The sequence below is a fragment of the Podarcis gaigeae genome (genome assembly GCF_964106915.1).
Source record: "Podarcis gaigeae genome assembly, chromosome: 3".
NCBI lineage: Eukaryota > Metazoa > Chordata > Lepidosauria > Squamata > Lacertidae > Podarcis > Podarcis gaigeae.
Window position 1 is genome coordinate 117,103,999 of NC_139680.1, and position 21,010 is coordinate 117,125,008.

Here is a 21,010-nt window from a genome sequence, read left to right on the forward strand (position 1 = left end):
GGCATCTGTGGCACTCACTGCCTGAAGACTCGGCACTACCACACCTGCGACTGCAGCGGTAGTACCGTCTGCTGTTTGCCTCTCGTGAAAGGCTGAGCAGGAGGCTGGCCGCCTCATGAGGAGGAGCCGGAGACCCTGTCTTCACCACTCAGCTGTGTAGAGGGGCCCACCATGGATGCTTCTCCTCAATAAAATGACATGAACGTCCCTGGCGAGTTCTGTGTTCTTCTTCCAGAGAGCAGGCAGGGAGGGAAAAGTGTAGGGCGGTGGCGGTAATATAGTCATTTCAGAAGCCTGGGGTTTCCAGAGCCTTTTCCCAGTGCACAAAGTCCTTTAAGGTAGCGTCAGTCAAGCTTGCTCCTCTAGCTCTTCCCTAGCTCGTAGCTCAGTGGTGGAGCAGTGGGGGCAACATTCAGATGATTGGTGTTTTCAGAGCTCCCCCCCCCCCCGTTTACAAAGTACTTTACAGTTCCTACTGCAATTAGCCTCATGCGACAGGACTGTCTGCACAGAGGCTAAGCCAGAATCCGTGATGATTTCTGCAAATGCTTTCACCTGCAAAAGGAAAGGAAAAGGGAAACGGGTTTCTTTCTTGTGACATTGAGCCTGAAAGCAGCATCTGTGCCCCTCTGCATAGCACCTGTCCAGGTAACCTACGCCAGGCTTCCTCCTCTAGCTCTTCCCTAGCTCATGGGACACTCCTACCATATTGTCATGGACCAGCTGAATGCAGAAGTCTGGTGAGAGGCACCAGCTGGGGAACCCCAACTATTCAAGATGACTGTAGATCACCTCCTGGTTCAGATACCTCCCTTGGATGCCATTTGCCAGGTAACAACACCAGGAAAGGTCTTTTGCCTCAAACCTTTTAGTGCTTAGGGACACATTTGGAAACTTAAGGAGCTGTCATGGCTGCTGAAAAATGCCCATTTCATAGGTGAAAGACAGTGAGGCTGAGACCCTGAACCCCCCAACCCTCCTCAGAACTCCCACATAGGGGCAAGATCTACCAGGAAGAGATGCTGTCCTCACTAGGCCTGGCCTCCTGAGCTGACGCAAAAGAACCTTAGTTTGGATCTAAGCCTATATATACACCTAGATTGGTAATGGATTAAGCAACAGAAAGCAATGAGTAGCAGTAAATAGATAGTTTTTACAAAGAAGAGATGTAAGTTGTGTTCTCCACATGCTATGTAGAGGAACCAGTACTAAGGATCAAGCAGTCTTCCTCCTCAGCAGACAGTTAAGAGATAATGTTAGAAATATAATAAACATAATAGAATATCTAGAAGTGCACAATGCGAAACAAGCAGCATTGATATTTCTGGGTGCAGAAAAAGCGTTTGATAATGTGTCTTGGCTTTTTAGGAAAAGAGTTCTGAGGAAAATGGATTTGGGGTAAACATTCTTAAAGTCTATAGAAGCTATATATACTAAGCAACGAGCAAATATTATTGTAAATAACATTATGTTTTAGGGATGTAAAGTTACGAAAGGAACCAAGCAAGGATGCCCGTTGTCCTCATTGCTGTTTATTTTGATTTTGGAGGTACTTACACAAAAGATAGGGAATCATAGCAAAATAAGGGGTATAAAAGTGAGCCAACAAAATTATTACTTAAAAGCTTATGTGGATGATGTTATTATGACGTTCAAAAAACCCACTAGAAATTGTACCAGCAGTTTTGGAAGAAATAAAGGAGTTTGGAAACTTAGCAGGTTTTGAACTAAACAAACCAAAAACAACAATGCTAGTTAAAATTATGGATGCTCAGCTCATGAAAGACTTGGAAAGAATTAGTGGTATAAAGAGTGAAAAGAACGTAGAATACCTGGGGGTAGGGTTAACTGTGAATAAATCACAATATAATCAGGAAAAACCTCCACAGGGTTTGGGAAAAATATAAAAATTTATTGGAAAGAAAAACACCAATGTGGTTATCACCAACAGAAGCCCTGGGAAGGAAAAAAGTTAACACAGAGACAAACTGCAGTACATATAAAGGTAAAGGAACCCCTGCCCGCACGGGCCAGTCTTGCCAGACTCTGGGGTTGTGCGCCCATCTCACTCAAGAGGCCAGGGGCCAGCGCTGTCCGCAGACACTTCCGGGTCACGTGGCCAGCGTGACATCGCTGCTCTGGCGAGCCAGAGCTGCACACGGAAACGCCATTTACCTTCCCGCTGGTAAGCGGTCCCTATTTATCTACTTGCACCCGGAGGTGCTTTCGAACTGCTAGGTTGGCAGGCGCTGGGACCAAGCAGCGGGAGCGCACCCCGCCGCAGGGATTCGAACCGCCGACCTTTCGATCGGCAAGTCCTAGGCGCTGAGGCTTTAACCCACAGCGCCACCTGCGTCCTGCAGTACATATAGAGTCTTCTAAACCTCATTGGGGATGAATACAAACTGAAAAAGTATGAAGAGATAAAAGACCAAATGCAAATTGGTTAAGTTACAACCATTTAAGGGCAATATTTAAATAATAATAATAATAATAATAATAATAATAATAATAATAATAATAATTTATTTGTACCCCGCCCATCTTGTTGGGTTTCCCCAGCCACTCTGGGCGGCTTCCAACAAAGATGAAAGATACACTAAAATGTCACATATTAAAAACTGCCCTGAACAGGGCAGTAAGACAAAAAATACAGTTTTGCTGAAAAGAGCTCACAGTTTGAAGAGCACATATCAAGATCCAAGGTAAAAATATTATCAAAAATGTATAATTTATTATTTGGCTGGGAAACACTGACGGAAACAGTAAAATCTACAATGATAAGTTGGGCTAGGGACATTGGACACAATAGTGATTTTATACTATGGGAACAACTGTGGAAAGTAAATATAAGATTTACGGCATGCTATACATTAAGAAAAAACTATATGAAGATGCAGCATAATTGGTATCTGACACCCAAAAGATTAGCAAAATGTCAAAATCAATAAAGGGTAAGTGCTGGGAGTATAAAACAACAGAAGGAACCTTCTACCACATGTGGTGGTTGTGTAGCATAATTAAAAATGATTGGGAAATGATTTATACTGATTTTTAAAAAATATCTTGCTAAAAGCCCAGAAGCCCTACTGCTGGGGCTAATAACAACAGAAGTCTCCAATAAATAGAGAAATTGTTTCTATATGCTACAATGGCCACCCTTGTACTATTAGCACAAAAATGGAAAACAGATAAAGAAGACTGGCATATTAAACTGTTAGAATATGCAGAGTTAGCAGGGATGTCCACTAGAATAAGAAACCAAAATGATGAAAGACATAAAGAGGACTGGATACTATTTATAGAATATATGGAAAAGTATGATAAGCAAACAATTTACCCAGCAGGATGGTCAAATTTTCAGCAGAGTAAGAAATAAATAAAATATATAAAAGTGGTTGCGATAGACGGGGCGAACTAAGAAAACACAAGGAAAAGAGGGGTTAAAAGGAATCATGTAAAGACAGGATAGGGAGTCAGGGAATGTTTTCAGATTATTTTTGTCTATTCTTTGAAATCTTTGAAGAGAAAGATTTTTCTTTGTTGTATCATTTTTGTTCATGCTTTGTTGATGTGGAATGTTATAAGAAAAGAAAAAAGAAAAAAAGCAACAGAAAGCAATGAATAGCAGTAAACAGACAGTTTTCACAGAGAAGAGAAGTAAATTGAGTTTCTTTGAATGCTATGTAGAGGGTACCAGTGCTATTTAACATTCATTGGTGGAGTTAGGGGTGAGTAGGCAAGAGATCAAATTTGTGGGTGACACCCAAACACTCAGGATGCTGAAAACCTGGATGGACCGTGAATAGCTTGAAAAGGATCTTTCCAGAGTGGGTTGAATGGGCAATGAGATGGCAGGTGTTTTTCAAGGTAAGAGGTGAGGTACACCGAGGAAAGATCATCAGCTTCAGCATTCTAACTTTACAGGAAAGCAATGGAAGTGAGAGCTGGACCATAAAGAAAGCTGATCGCCGAAGAATTGATGCTTTTGAATTATGGTGCTTGAGGAGACTCTTGAGATTCCCGTGTGTTACGAAAAAGGAGCAATGCAGCAGCGAGCTGCAGCTGGCTGGAAAGCCAAACAGGATGTTGATGTTTGGGACTGTACTGTGGGAACAAAGGGACAGTCTATTTACTGTACTGAGCACCGGATGTTAGCTCAGAGTGTCATCTGACCTGTACTGGAAGTACAGGGGTGGAGTCTCTCTCTCTGCTGTTGGTGTTTAGAGAGTGCAGACGTGTTTCTCTGTACTGCTGCAAAGACAGAAATAAAGGCATGTAAATACATTTCTGTCTGTCTCTTTCCCCTCCCTGGGGGAAGGCAGGGAGGAGGGAAGAGTGATGTGTTCTTCTCACTTTGAGGGGGATCGCCGATAGAGACCTCGCCTGTATCCTGCCGGGAGTCGCAGACGGGGAGGTCAACAAGGAAATCAAGCCGGGTGCCTGGAGAATGGCACATTCCTTTGACAAGGCTAAGAAGATTTCCGACACCGTGGACTGCAAGAAGATCAAACCTCTCCATTCTGAAGGAAATCAGCCCTGAGTGCTTCCTGGAAAAGACCCTGATGTTGGGAAAGACGGAGGGCACAAGGAGAAGGTGACGACAGAGGATGAGATGGTTGGACAGTGTTCTCGAAGCTACCAGCATGAGTTTGACCAAACTGCAGGAGGTAGTGGAAGACAGGAGTGCCTGGTGTGCTCTGGTCCATGGGGTCACGAAGAGTCGGACATGACTAAACGACTAAACAGCAACAATGCGGAGTCCCTTGACTCCATAAATAATAATACTCTTCTTATTGCTTAAACATTCATGGGCTGCACACCACTCCATCTGATGGACGAAGTGGGCTGTAGTCAGCTAACGCTAACGCCATGGGTAGGCAAACTAAGGCCCGGGGGCCGGATCCGGCCCAATCACCTTCTAAATTTGGCTCTTGGACAGTCCTGGAATCAGTGTGTTTTTACATGAGTAGAATGTGTCCTTTTATTTAAAATGCATCTCTGGGTCATTTGTGGGGCCTGCCCGGTATTTTTACATGAGTGGAATGTGTCCTTTTATTTAAAATACATCTCTGGGTTTTTTGTGGGGCATAGGAATTCATTCATATTTTTTTTCCAAAATATAGTCCGGCCCCCCACAAAGTCTGAGGGACAGCGGACCGGTCCCCTGCTGAAAAAGTTTGCTGACCCCTGGCTTACGCCACCATAATATTTGTTGGTCCTTATTTTGGGAAGAAAGCAACCCACCCGTCTGCTTTGCTTGGAGCTGTCCAGGGTCCTGAAGGTATACCCTGTTGCTAAGAGATTAACTAAAAGGTAAAGGTACCCCTGCCCGTACGGGCCAGTCGTGTCCGACTCTAGGGTTGTGCGCCCATCTCACTTAAGAGGCCGGGGGCCAGCGCTGTCTGGAGACACTTCCAGGTCATGTGGCCAGCGTGACGAAGCTGCTCTGGCGAGCCAGCACCAGCTCAGCACATGGAAACGCCGTTTACCTTCCCGCTAGAAAGCGGTACCTATTTATCTACTTGCACTTAGGGGTGCTTTCGAACTGCTAGGTGGGCATGAGCTGGGACCGAAGGACGGGAGCTCACCCCGCCGTGGGGGTTCGAACCGCTGACCATACGATCGGCAAACCCTAGGCGCTGAGGTTTTACCCACAGCGCCACCCACGTCCCTAAAGAGATTAACTGCAGTACTTTAAATTAATGTTGGGTTCTTAACCAGGCAGCTGCCTCCCCCACCCAAATAGTAGGTATGTTCCCTCCCTCCACAAAACCCCAACAATTTGGACAGTAGTATGTGTAAATGTGAGGCTTAACCCTTCTTCTGATCCCAATTCCTCCCCCAGTATTGATATTACAGTGGTACCTCAGATTACAGACGCTTCAGGTTACAGACTCTGCTATCCCAGAAATAGTACCTCAGGTTAAGAGCTTTGCTTCAGGATGAGAACAGAAATCACTAAGAACAGTTTCAGGTTAAGAACAGACATCCAGAACGAATTAAGTTCTTAACCCGAGGTACCACTGTACTTATATGCGGGGTGGAGTCCAATTAGTGTCGTTATTATTTATTATGTTATAATAAATATTATTTGATAATAAAGAAAATAGATAACATTAATTTATTTTGTAATAAATTATATTTATTATTATTTATTTGTTATTTATTATTATTTTTACTGCATCTATATCTCACCTTTTTCTCCAAGGAGCTCAAGGTAGCATACATTATTCACACCCCACCCCAATTTAATCATCACAACAAGCGAGAGGCAGTGACTGGCCCAAGGTCACCTTTTGATGTCTGAGTGGGGATTTGAACCCTGGTCTCCTGGGTCCTGTTGCAGTACCCTAACCATTATTACACCACACTGGTTCTCAGCGGGATTGGGGTAAGTTCATGCGGATTGTGGAGGAGGTGAAAGATTAATTTCCAGTGAATGCTGCAGTCTCCTTCTTATTAATGCATCTCATTAATTTGTTTAATATGCTGCATGGTGGTGTGTTTCGCATCCCTTGTAGCTTATCCCCAGGTCAATTCAACATTTAGATGGGCTTCTAGATTGGGACAGGTTAGCTAGTGATGGTGGCCACATGAAGCCCACCTCGGAGGTGTATCTCAGCTGCTGAGGATGAGGATGTTCTGCTTGTGGGCCTGATGGAAGAATTGGATCCACCACTCTGGCAATTCTAGGTGAACGCTGAGGTGCCAACTTGCAGCAAAGACTGAAGAGGCCTGGGGCTGAGTGCATGTGATGTCATATGGGCAAACCATTGTCTGATCTAGCAGGGCTCATCTTGGATACCTGTATCTCCCCAGGAGCTCTTACTGTAAGTCTCTGTCCTAATCTACCCCATAGACTCAAGCCCCCCCCCCCGGTCTCCCTAGAGAAGCATGAGACCTTCAACTCTCTTAAGGGACATCAGGCTTTCTCAGAAACCTCAGAAACCTAAACTAACAAAAATTAGATGCAAGCTTTAAGTGCTCTGTAGGTTAGCATCGAAAGTTCAAGAATTAATATATAATAAAGGAAAGTACAGTGGTACCTCGGGTTACATACGCTTCAGGCTACAGAAGAAGAAGAAGAAGAAGAGTTTGGATTTGATATCCCGCCTTTCACTCCCTTTAAGGAGTCTCAAAGCGGCTCACATTCTCCTTTCCCTTCCTCCCCCACAACAAACACTCTGTGAGGTGAGTGGGGCTGAGAGACTTCAGAGAAGTGTGACTGGCCCAAGGTCACCCAGCAGCTGCATGTGGAGGAGCGGAGACGCGAACCCGGTTACCCAGGATTACGAGACTACCGCTCTTAACCACTACACCACACTGGCTCTCCGTTAACCCAGAAATAGTACCTCAGGTTAAGAACTTTGCTTCAGGATAAGAACAGAAATCGTGCTCCGGCAGCGCGGCAGCAGCTGGAGGCCCCATTAGCTAAAGTGGTGCTTCAGGTTAAGAACTGTTTCAGGTTAAGGACGGACCTCTGGAACGAATTAAGTACCTAACCAGAGGTACTAGTGTATGTCAAGAATGTATGAATATCTTTTAGAGTGGGAAGTGAAAGAGGAGCAGGTAAAAACATCAGTGATAAGGTGGGCTCAAGACTTTGGATATAATATCTATATGGAGCAGTGGGAAAGACTGTGGCAACAAGATATTAAATTTACATCATGTTATAACTTGAGGGAGAATACAATGAAGATGCTTTACAGATGCAAAACTCCGCCAAAACTCGCTAAAATGTACAAACATGCTGGCGATGCAAAGAGGAGATAGGGTCTTACAATCACATGTGGTGGAGGTGCATAATTATAAGTGAATTTTGGAACAACATATATGATGAATTTAAGAAATTATTTAAATTCACTGTTAAAAAAAGGCCAGAGATTTTCCTATTAGGAATATTGCCAATAGAAATTAAGCAAAACACAAGACTACTGTTCATGTACGCAATCACAGCTGCGAGAATACTAGTGGCCAGAAGTTGGAAATGCAAAACAACACCAACAATAACAGAATGACAAAGCTGAGTGGAAAAGTCAGGGGAACCATAAATCAAAAAGTATACGGAGAATGGAAAATATTTAAGGAATATATAAGACTATATAGTAAAAATGATACCATCCTAGCAGAATTGAATGATATTTGTGTATAATAAATAAATGGAATAAACGTCTTAGAGGTATATATGGAAAAAGAAATAAAACAAACTGTGTGATAAAACAAGAAGACAACAGAAAAAGCATAATGAGAACGATCGGAAGCTTTTCACAGAAGACTTTATTGGATAAGACATGATGCATAAATATCTGGTACTTTTAATTGTTATTCCCCCACCCCCTTCTTGTTACTTTTAAACTTTTTGTACTTTTTGATCTGGATAATTCTCCCCCCCTTTTCTTTCTTCTTCTTTTCTTTTCTGTGCTTAACTTTGTAGTATTTACCTTTATTGTAAGATTGTATTTTAAACCAATAAAGATGTATTTTTTTAAAAAAGCATCGAAGGTTCATAAGGAAAAATATTCAGTGCAAAAAGGGAAATGGGGAGCACAAATATGTATCAGAATATTCTCCTCATACAAGAATACCTTCATTATTGTTTCCATTCCCAATTGCTACTCTTTCAGCATTATTATTATTATTATTATTATTATTATTATTATTATTTTAAAGACTGTTCTTCCTGGGAATACTGCTGTTGTGCTGTGGACAAAGGAAGCTAATCCCAAGGCATGACAATGTTTCCTGCACCATTCTGCCCTCACTCTGAGTGGGTGCTTCCTAAAGAGAAGTTAGGGAGAGAAACATGGGGGATGCTACCTGAACAGGTGTTATGCAGAAGGGCACAGATGCCCTTGAACATTGTTGCTTACACCCTCAAGGTGGCAAAAGGGGACCCTTTCCCCCCTCCTTTTGCAGGTGAAAACATTTGCAGCAATCATCGCAGGTTTTGCCTTAGCCCCAGTGTGGACAGTCCTAATGCATGAGGCTAATTGCAGTAGGAACTGTAAGGGACTTTGTACACTGGGAAAAGGCTTTGGAAACCCCAGGTGTCTGAAATGACCATATTACACCCACCGCCCTACAGTTCTCCCTCCCTGCCTGCTCTCTGGAAGAAGCACACAGAACTCGCCAAGGACATTGATGCCAATTTATTGTGGAGAAGCATCCATGATGGGCCCCTCTACACAGCTGAGTGGTGAAGACAGGGTCTCCGGCTCCTCCTCATGAGGCAACCTGTCTCCTGCTCAGGCTCTCTTGCGAGGCAAACAGCAGATGGTGCCAGGAGTGCAGTCGCAGGTGACGACGGCGTTCCTACTCGTCAAGCAATCCTTGCTACAGGTGCCTTCATATCTCTTACAGCTGGGTCTCTTGTGACAGGAAGCTGCAGGAAGAAGAGTGAGCTAGTGCTGTATAGTGGTTAGAGTGTCAGACTAGGACCCATGAGACCAGGGTGCAAAACCCTGCTCAGATTTGAAACTCACTGGGTGTTGTGGTGCTTAAATGAGGAGGGGAAGAACCATGTACACCACATGGGGGAAAGGTGCCATATAAATGCAATGAATGAACAAATAAGAAATATTGAGGCAACGCAAGAGCACCTCCCCGTGGATGGAGCTCCCACCAAGGATCTGCAGAGAGGGAATGCCCAGTTGCATGCAAGACAAATCACATGGTGCACCCCTGAGCTATGGTCTCTCCATTCTCCATGCTACACATGATTTTAGGCACCACTACCATGCCTCCTCTTGGCTGCCTTTTCTCTAGTTGAAGAAGTCCTTCCCTCCTTGGGGAGTTGCTTCCACCCCTTGGTCATTTAGTTTGTCCTTTTCTGAACCTTTGCCTGGAACACAGCATCTGTTTTGAGGGGAGGTGACCTCCTGTTCTCCTTGCTGTTCTCCCCTAAACTGTGGCTTCTCCTTAGAAATGTCGCCCAGACCAAAACACTCCTTGAAGCCCAAATGAGGATCTAGTTTAGACCCAAGACCTCCTGCTCTATGCCATCGCTTTCCCATGGGGCCAACACCACTCCCTTGAGGTCTGTCCTTGCCATAAGGACATAAGAAGAGGTTTCTGGATCAGGCCAATGGCCCAACTTGTACAGGATCCTCTTCTGTCAGTGGCTGACCAGATACATGTGGGAACCACAAGTGGGATCCAAGCACAAGGGCACTCTTCCCTTCTGGGGTATTCAGAAGCATCTACTGCCTCCAACTGTGAAGATGGAGCACACCTATCAGGGCCAGTAGCCATTAATAGCCCTCTCCTCCATAAATTTCTATAATCCTCTTTGAAGGCCATCTAGGCTGGTGGCCATCGCTGCCTTTCCTATTAAACCCATACCTCTCCCTTGAATTAAGGTCAAGGCAGAAGCCGCTTCAGTATGCTTTATGAAGTACAGCCCCTTCCTCCCACCTTGTAGAAGTTCAGTTCATACCTTGAACATCTATGACAGTGGCAGCCAACAACACAACGGTCAAGGCAAGGTAGAGAGCTCTCATGGTGGAGTTCTGGTTGGGTTCTCTGGGTGAACACAGAAGGACAATGGATAAGCACTTTGATGGTGCTTCCAGTCAAGGGCTCAGTTGTTTTATAGAAGGAATGTCTGAAAGGGATGCCAGGTGGATATTCATGAGGCTTACATAGCTACTGCCCTTTTGGTGGATGTTTTTCTTGTCCTCTCTTGCCCAGAACAATGCACACTGATGCAGTCTTTTCAATGGCCATTGTTCATTGCATTCATCCACTTTCTCCTTTTTGTGATGGCCATGCTCAGCTGCCCCCCAACCAGTTGGAATCCAAAGGAGGAACTCTTTATGATCTACTCATATTGAAATGTATGGCTTGTTGCTAAATTTATAGCCAAGTCAGTCAAAATCATCATCCATTGGGGTTTTCATGGTGTCTCAAGGCTAGAGAGCCAAATGGAACAAGGCATTTGGGTAGGGGAGCAACGGGTTTGAAGGATCTGGTGGAAATGAAAAGGGAGGAATAAGGCAATTGATTCTTTAGAGCAGTGGTCCCCAAAGGGGGTGGCACTGCCCCTTGAGGGGGGCATTGGGACTATTTAGAGGGCGCTAATAGGCAAAGGAACAGCCAGGGCCGGATTCATGAGGCCCTAAGCTACTGAATACTGAAGTTTGACCAAACTGTGGGAGGCAGTGGAGGACAGAGGTGCCTGGCATTCTCTGGTCCATGGGGTCACGAAGAGTCGGACACGACTAAACGACTAAACAACAACAAAGCTACTGAAGGTAATGGGGCCCTTTATATGTCCAGCTGCCCTTTGTCAACAACAAATTGTTGCTGTTTTGTTGTTGAATATATGCTATATGGTAATTTATGGACCTAACGGGTATCTAAAGCCATTTGCACATAACAAAATATGTATTTTATCAAAATAATTGTTGAACTGAAATACTATTAAGAAGAAATATATTAATAGTGAAATACAATTAAGAAGAAGTATATTAATAGTGAAGTAATTATTAAGCTCTAACTGTATGCAGGTTTTATTTTATTTTTGTTTTTTATCTTATATTTTGGAAATGTACATCCAGTTGTTTTTTCCTTTAAAGCTTGCTTAGCTTATACAGTGGTACCTCGGGTTACAGATGTTTCAGGTTACAGACGCTTCAGGTTACAGACTCCGCTAACCCAGAAATAGTATCTCGGGTTAAGAACTTTACTTCAGGATGAGAACAGAAATTGCGTGGCAGCAGCAGGAGGCCCCATTAGCTAAAGTGGTACCTCAGGTTAAGAACAGTTTCAGAATAAGAATGGACTTCCAGAACGAATTAAGTTCTTTACCCGAGGTACCACTGTATGTAAATCCGGCACTTGGAACAGCTGGTGTAGCTGGAGCTACAAATGACTATCCTGCTATCACTAAATCAAGTTCATTCAATTTGTTGAAATAATAAAACTAAATAGTTCCCATTGGATTCAGAATAAATATGGAGGCGTTACTGTTTTTGAATTCTGCTGTCATTACGTCCCTTAATGGGCTGTGCAAACCGCTGTTCTGAATACTGCTCTTTATAGGGTAGGAAGTACTGAGTATGAGCTTATGGAACCAGTGGGCTGGTGTTGTTTTTTAATCATCTTTATTGAATCAAAATACACATATATATACATACATAAAGATAAAAAAGAAAAGATTAAGACAAGAAAAGAAAGAGGGAAAACACACACATACAAAGCAAGAACAGTTCATTGAATTTCTAAATCAAAGACTTCCAATTCTTCTCCTTGTACTTGTATTGTTATTTACATTTAATGCACTGCCTTCTATTACCCTAATTTGTTCTCGTGTACTCTAACAAATTAACAGTTGCGCATTGTCTTTTAAAAGGATCAGTTTAATTCTGCAAGGAGATTGTTATTTGGATAATCACTGTTTAGAATAAGAGTTGCACTACTGCTCTTCAAGATTTGTGGGGTCTCAGCTCCCATCACCTCCAGCCAATATGGGCTTTCGTCAGGAATGCTGGGGACTGGAGTGACCTAAGTTTAGAAGGACCCCTTGTTAATAAGATTCTCTGATGGCTCTGCCACGCTGAGCTCAGACTGCTTGGCAAACTGGCTGAGACTCATCTTGCTACTGAGCCAACCTAAATTAGATTGGACAATTGGGAATTGTCATAGGACAACTTCTAGAGGGCTCTCCTTGGCTCCCCATCCTCTGTGCTGGCGAGAAAGGTCTCCGATAAGGTCTCTGGCAATAGGGCTGAGAAGCAGAAGGAGCAGGGCAGTTTCTTCAGCCCAAAGGCCACATTCTCTGGTGGACAACTTTCTGGGGGCCTCATGTCAGAGATGGGCAGAACCAGATGGAGATATAGGCAGAGCAATAGGGAGGAGGGTTCTTACGTTTCTACAGAAGGCTACGTTCCAGCCTGGACCATAAAGAAGGCTGATCGCCGAAGAATGGATGCTTTTTGAATTATGGTGCTGGAGGAGACTCTTGAGAGTGTCACGGACTGCAAGAAGATCAAACCGATCCATTCTGAAGGAAATCAGCCCTGAGTGCTCACTGGAAGGACAGATCCTGAAGCTGAGGCTCCAATACTCTGGCCACCTGCTGAGAAGAGAAGACTCCCTGGAAAAGACCCTGATGTTGGGAAAGATGGAGGGCACAAGGAGAAGGGGACGACAGAGGACGAGATGGTTGGACAGTGTTCTCAAAGCTACCAGCATGAGTTTGACCAAACTGTGGGAAGCAGTGGAAGACAGGAGTGCCTGGAGTGCTCTGATCCATGGGGTCACGAAGAGTCGGACACAACTAAACGACTAAACAACAACAGGGCCAGGGCCTTTTCAGTACTGGCCCCGACTTGGTGGAATGCTCTGACACAAGAGACTAGGGCCCTGCAAGACAGAGCTGTTCCACTTGGCCTTTGATTTGGACTCAATCTCCCTCCCCTTATGATTTTGATGAGGCTGAATTTTAAATTGCTTTTTAACCCGTATTTTAAATTGGTTTTTTTCCCTATCATGTTTTTTACTGTAATTTTACTGTTGTTAGCCACCCTGAGCCCGGTTCTGGCCAGGAAGGGCAGGGTATAAATAAGTTGTTGTTGTTGTTGTTGTTGTTGTTGTTGTTGTTGTTGTTGTTGTTGCTGTTGCTGTTGTTGTTGTTGTTGTTGTTATTATTATTATTATTATTATTATTATTATTTTGTAGGTACAGGTGTGGGTATGCGTGTTGACTCGGAGAGCTTGATGTTGCTTCGTGGCATGGCAGGCTTCAAGAATGGCCTCCAAGTCTCGTGTCCTTGCCAAGGGTTTAAGCGTCGCACACACAATAGCAGGATCCTTGCATCAGAGAATGCAGACAGAACGGAGCCAGCCAAAACAGAGACTCTTGGCAGGCAAAACCCTGTATCACTGCACCCCAGCAACTAGGACACACACAATGAGAAAGACGTCACAGTCATGTTGACCTTGATAGAGCACAAAAGACTTTTCACATCCTGGGTTCCACCACAGCATTTCACAGCTTGAAGTCTTTCTGGTGTTCCGTTGAAGAAGAACTCTCATCAGCCAAAGCCATCTGTTGACCATAGGCTGGGGGTGATGCAGAGTCTTAGTTCAACAACATCTGGAAGGCAATAAGTTGAGGGAAGACTGGTTTGTGGTCTGTATGTCAGCCCTCTGGGGCCTTGATGTCAGTGCCGGATTTATGTATAAGCTAAACAAGCTATAGCTTAGGGCCCCACTCTCTTGGGTCCCCCTAAAAAAATTAAAGGGGAAAAAACTGGATGTACATTTCCAAAATATAAGATAAAAAACAAACAAATTGAAAGCTACATACAGCAGCAGTGTTTTCTGTTGTGTAGGCTCCTATGATGTAAGTCATGGGCCCCACCTGCTCCTTAAAATATCACTGGTTTGCTCATTTCTATATATAGGGTGCATACATCCTGCATGGACTGGTAGCATGGCAACATGTGCAAATGGTTTTAGCAGCTAACACCCAATATAAAAACAAATTGATTGAGATACATAATAAAAATAAGGGGGGGGGGGAGAAAAAAAGGTAATCTAAGTGGAAAAGCTGAGCAGAAGTTCTGATATGGTTGCATCTACCATGTGTTTGAAACCCATAGCTTCCCCCAAAGAATCTTGGGGACTGTCATTTGTTAAGGGTGCTGGGAATTGTAGTACTAGGATGCATAAACTATGAAGCAATGATTCTTCAACATCAACTTCGCTGGACTGGCCGTGTTGTACGGATGCCTGATGATCGTCTTCCAAAGCAACTACTCTATTCCGAACTTAAAAATGGAAAGCGTAATGCTGGTGGTCAACAAAAGAGGTTTAAAGACTGTCTCAAGGCAAATCTAAAAAAATGTAGTATAAACACTGACAACCGTGAAACACTGGCCTGCAAGCGCTCCAGTTGGAGAACAGCCTTGACCAAAGGCGTCATGGGCTTTGAAGACACTCGAACTCAGGACGCAAGGGAGAAACGTGCTAAGAGGAAGGCACACTTGGCAAATCCATACCGTGATCAAGTCCCGCCCAGAAACCTATGTCTCCACTGTGTAAGGACATGTGGATCCAGAATTGGCCTCCACAGTCACTTACAGACTCACTGTTAAAACCATGTTTATGGAAGACCATCTTAGAATCATAGAATCATAGAATCATAGAGTTGGAAGAGACCTCAAGGGCCATCGAGTCCAACCCCCTGCCAAGCAGGAAACACCATCAGAGCACTCCTGACATATGGTTGTCAAGCCTCTGCTTAAAGACCTCCAAAGAAGGAGACTCCACCACACTCCTTGGCAGCAAATTCCACTGTCGAAATTTGCCTACAAGTGATCGACAAACAAGAAGTGTTCCCTGGAATGTTGCCCAGAGGAAAATATGGCCCGTCTCCTCTGATCTAGGATGTGAAGCTAAAAAAAATGAACAAAAGCTACCCTCACACCACACAGCACTGTGATACCACTTTAAACAGTCATGGCTTTCCCCCCAAAGAATTCTGGGAGCTGTAGTTTGTTAGGAGACTCCTCCCCTCCCCAAAGCTGCAATTCCCAGAGTTCCATGTGAAGAGGAATTGATTGTTAAACCACGCTGAGAATTATAGCTTCTCGAGGGGAACATCGGGTTCTCTGGACAACTCTCTGCATCAGAGCACCAAAGCTCTGCAGAATCAGAGTAGTAGTACATTTAGTCCACCACCTTGTTCCTGCAGCAGCCCCCCAGTTGCTGCTGGGTAGACCCCACAAGTAAGATGGAAAAGGTAACGTTTGTCTCCTGTAACAATCCTGGGGATTGGCTGTGTGGTGCTATGACGTCATCACATCTGCTCTTCACGATCTGTGGTTGGCAAAATACCCATCACTGTCTCAGCACCTTCATCAGCCTTATCTGAACGTTTTGTTCAGGTGTTCCTCTCTGGTGTGATAATCTTCCTGGAAGATCTTAACTTGTTCCCTCTTGCCATTCTCCTCTCAGATGTGTGAGATTGTTTCCATGCACACATGCCTCCTAAGCTCTTGCACACTTGATGTGTTTGAAGCCAGACAGCCGGATCAGGATGGGGACTTCCTGGACCAGGAATGAAACACTTTCCTTGCAGATGGTGGTGAGCAGCAGTGGACCATGCTCAATTGTACAAACTGATAACATACAATGACATGGAAGGCCTGCTGGGGTTGAGATGACATGATAGGGCACCAATGGAACAACCTGTGCATCATCCATCACCTCTCCTTGATTCATCAACTCCTATATAAGCACTGGAGCTCCAGATCACACTCATCATCAGATCTTCAGGTCTTCAGATCTTCAGTAGGTGAGATCTGACCCAGCTTTTCACCATGAGGACCCTCTTCCTTGCCTTTGCTGTGATCCTGCTCGTCACTGTGGTCAATGCAGGTAATGGTGGGGAAGCAGGATGGCACCTTTAAGGGAGAGGGTTGTATTAGATGGTGCACTTTCCATCTAGCATCATGTGCACCTGGTTCTTCTGGAATGGGAAAAGGCTCGGCTTAGTGGTAGAACACAAGTTTTCCATACAGGAGGTCTCCTTGGCTCCTTCCCTGGAGCCTCCAGGTAGGCTGGGAAACTCTTGTCGGAAACCCTGAAAAGTCAGTTTGGACTGTCCCCAGTTGGGATAGCTCAGTCGGTGGAGCATGAGACGCTTAATCTCAGGGCTGTGGGTTTGAGCCCCACGTTGGGCAAAAGATTCCTGCAGGGGGTTGCAGTAGATGACCTTTGTACTCCCTTCCAACTCTACAATTCTATTATTGACCACTCTTCCCTAGCCTGTTACCCTATTGATATTTTAGACTGCAACTGCATGTAGTTTACCAAGTACAGGCACTCTAGGTGGGGATTCACAAAAGGGCCTTCTTGGTGGCTGCTCCCAAACTCTGAAATTCACTCCCTAGAGAAGCCAGACTGGCTCCCTCCTTGCTGTCCTTGCATTGGCAGATGAAGACCTTCTTGTTCCAAGATGGTGGCAGCCCTATAGAAGGCATTCTCTGTGAAACCCCTGAGGTCCACATGGCACCGTCACTGTATAGTTTTGGTCGTTGGCAACCATCTGTATTTTAGGACGCACCCAAATCTTGAGACTGGAATTTGTTTTAAGCTTTTTCTAATAGATTTTGTTTAATTGTTGTAACCTGCCCTGGAATCTCACGGTAATGGGTGATTAAGAAATAATAATAATAATAATAATAATAATAATAATAATAATAATAATAATATAGGCCCAAAATGGAAAATGAGTGAGGTCCCAACTAAAGAAGAATGGCAACTTAAGCTGATGGAATATGCGCAGCTTCCGGACTTAACATATAGAATAATAAGAGAACAAGAAGAACACACGTTTAGAGAAGATTGGAAAACGTTTATTGAATATATGGGGGGGGGGATTGTGTACACTTGAAAACATGGGCAGCATTCAGATAAATTCAACAGTGTAAATAAGTTTTGATAGCTGTAATAATGGAATACTGAATGGCTTAGTTCAGGCATAGGCAAACTCCGGTGCTCCAGATGTTTGGGACTACAACTCTCATCATCTCCCCTAGGTAACAGGACCAGTGGTCAGGCATGATGGGAATTGTAGTCCCAAAACATCTGGAGGGCCAGAGTTTGCCTATGCCTGGTTTGGTTTATGTAAAATATGCAGGGATTTATAATATGCAAAATGAACCATGGAAAGAGAAGAAGGGAAGTCATTGATATATTAAGGATGTTTAAATGAGTATTCCAAATTGTAAAACAGAAAATTTAATTATTATTAAGAGAGAGAGAGAGAGAGAGAGAGAGAGAGAGAGAGAGACATGTGCTTATTTATTTTACTGCATTTATTTTATTGCATTTATATCCCCCCTTTTCCTCCAAGGAGTTCAATGTCGCATGCATAGCTCTCCTCCGATTCATTTAATCCCCACAACAACCCTTCCATCGGTGGAACTGGCAGCACTATAGGTGCCACATAATGCCCATTCCACATTTGTAACAGATCGATCAATTAGTGTGGCGACGTCTACCCTTTGGAACTCCCTGCCACTTGATATCAAGGGGGCACCTTCTCTGCTGCACTGTATTCCTTTTAGCGCCTGCTGAAGACATTCCTGTTTAGACGAACCAGTCCAGATGTTTAGAAAACCAATGTGAATTTTAACCTCTTTTGGTAGTTTAACCTATTGCCGGAGACCTTCCTTTGTGGCGATTTTATTGTTTCCTCCTTTTGTAAACCGCTCGGGGGGGGGGGGGCATATTCCAGCAGTGTATAAATTTTGTGCAATGGTGATAAATATGTAAGTAAACAAATAACTCTGGGCTTCCCCTCTCCTGCAGGCTACAAGCACCAGTGCAGAGACCGCTGCTACGGCACCTGTGGAACCTCGTGCAAATATGGGGCATCTCGGCCAAGCTGTGCCTGCGCACTTCATGGCGGTTACTGCTGTGTTGCACGGCCTTATCACTACCCGTATCCTCATCCACGGCCAGTACCACTGCCAGCACCAGCGCCACGTCCTGCCCCTCACTATCCAGTCCACCACCCGAAGTGGCCCCACTGGAGACCGCAGTACAAAGCTTGAGCACCCAGAGGACGGCCGAAGAGAGGAGCCTCAGCTGCAATATCTGTCTCTCTCTCTCCCTCAATAGCACTTGGGGGCCAGGGAGGAAAGCTCACTTTCCCCCTCTCTGGTTGAAGAAAGAAAGAACGAAATAAAAACCCAGTAGTCACACTTCTCTGGTTTTGTCATGCTTTTTGAGTCTTCTTCTCTAGCACATCCACGAATAATCCAGTAATTTATCTCACCCGTCTGAACGACCATAGTCAATGGTAGCAAAGTGATTGAGGTCGCCAAAGGGTTTGGATAGGCAGCCCCCTAAGTCCAGAAATAACACACACACACACACACACACACACACACACACACACACACTTCTTGGGACTGTTGTTGTTTGTTGTTTAGTCGTTTAGTCATGTCCCCATGGACCAGAGCACGCCAGGCACTCCTGTCTTCCACTGCCTCCTGCAGTTGGGTCAAACTCATGCTGGTAGCTTCAAGAACACTATCCAACCATATCATCCTCTGTCGTCTCCTTCTCCTTGTGCCCTCCTTCTTTCCCAACATCAGGGTCTTTTCCAGGGAGTCTTCTCTTCTCATGAGGTGGCCAAAGTCTTGGAGCCTCAGCTTCAGGATCTGTCCTTCCAGTGAGCACTCAGGGCTGATTTCCTTCAGAATGGATCTTCTTGCAGTCCATGGGACTCTCAAGAGTCTCCTCCAGCACCAGAATTCAAAAGCATCCATTCTTCGCTGATCAGCCTTCTTTATGGTCCAGCTCTCACTTCCATACATCACTACTGGGAAAACCATAGCTTTAACTATACAGACCTTTGTTTCTTGGGACTGTAGGTGCTATGGCAGGCTTCTCCAAAGTCCATTTTGGCCTGCCGGTTGGTTTAATCCAGCCCCTGTCGCAGTTTACTTCCTAGGGTAAAACAACTTCAATCCTAAAAAAAGCTCAATAACTTTGGGGTAAAATCATAAAAAAGCTAAAGAACTTAAATCCTAAAAAATGGTCAAGAACTTTGGTTGGCCCTTTGGTCGGCCCCAACGGCCCTTTACTTCATCAAATCTGGCCCTCTTTAAAAAAAGTTTGGACACTACTCTGCTAGAGTCACATAATTTCTCTATTTCATTTCATACATATTGTTATGAGTTTGGGGTTGTTATGCTGGGTGCCAGGCCCCTCCGAACCCTGGATCCAGCAAGTGTCAGAATTTAATGAAAGCTCCTAATTATTGGAATAGCCGGGCTAGCTTGCTGGTGGGGTAAGAACCTGGATGGTGAGCTGTCGAGGTGGATTAAGGGGGCTCGGTGAAAGGCAGCAAATGGATGGGTGGCCTCCCTCAACAGAAAAAGCCAGAGTTGAAAGTGTCAGGGATGTGACCTAGAAGTAAAGCGGCAAGTTGGGGAGAGAACCAGAGAGCAATGTTTGATGTCTGTTTGAACCCAAGGCTGCGTTTAAAAGCCCAAGTTAATAAAACCCTCCGCATTAGAACAAGCAATTTTTCCACAAGGGGTCTGGCCCCCACCCTTGTTCCACCCCTGTCAGGGACTGGGCAGAAGAGGAATGGTGGAGACCATTTCCACAGCCTGTCCCTTCCAGGGAGGAGGAAGAGGAAGACAGTATAGATTTACAACAGGGTTTGAGGAAGGTCGCAGCTCAGAGGCAGATGAGGGGGAAAGTTGGGAAATAATGGGAGATGAGGAAGAGGAAGCACTAGGGGGGCAGCAGCTGATGGACAAAGTGTCTTTAGAAAGCATTCCAGACCTCCCCCTCCCAGAAACCGGATAGCCTTGGAAGTAGGAAAGCAAAGAGCTCAAAGGCAGAGGGCAGGTAGCAGCATTGGAGAGCCAGTGTGGTGTAGTGGTTGAGAGCGGTAGTCTTGTAATCTGGGGAACCGGGTTCGCTTCCCCGCTCCTCCACATGCAGCTGCTGGGTGACCTTGGGCTAGTCCCACTTCTCTGAAGTCTCTCAGCCTCACTCACCGCACAGAGTGTTTGTTGTGGGGGAGGAAGGGAAAGGAGATTGTGAGCTGCTTTGAGACTCCTTTCGGTAGTGATAAAGAGGGGTATCAAATCCAAACTCTACTTCTTCACCCATAGAAGTAACGAATGAGGAAGTGGGGGAGACTGTGGGAATGTTTAGGGATGTGGGAGAGGATATATTGTCTAAGATATCCTATCCCAACTTGTCTTTACAAGTTCAACAAAATCAGCAGAGTTAACATTCCTCTTTTTTAAACACAGCAAGCACAGCAGGTAGCTTGCTAAGACTCGTTAGAGTCTCTGTAAATATTTCCTGGTATTTCCCCCTTTTAATCCCTCCTAAAATAAGACGCTACAGTCTTCTGTAAAAGTAATAATCTGTTCACACAAAGGTTCCCAGAAGGCAGTCATAGAATCATAGAATCATAGAGTTGGACGAGACCACAAGGGCCATTGAGTCCAACCCCCTGCCA

At 44.7% G+C, this 21,010-nt stretch overlaps 1 protein-coding gene across 1 annotated transcript in view; it reads right to left on the reverse strand.

Annotated features, from left to right (window-relative positions):
* LOC310841933 (L-threonine 3-dehydrogenase, mitochondrial-like) overlaps positions 1–20,790 on the reverse strand; it is a 138,365-nt gene extending 117,575 nt beyond the window's left edge. Inside the window, exon 1 of the mRNA XM_083733684.1 lies at positions 20,778–20,790. The gene's annotated coding sequence lies outside the window, so the exon portion shown is untranslated. The remainder of the gene's footprint in view (positions 1–20,777) is intronic.
* Positions 20,791–21,010: the final 220 nt, after the last annotated feature.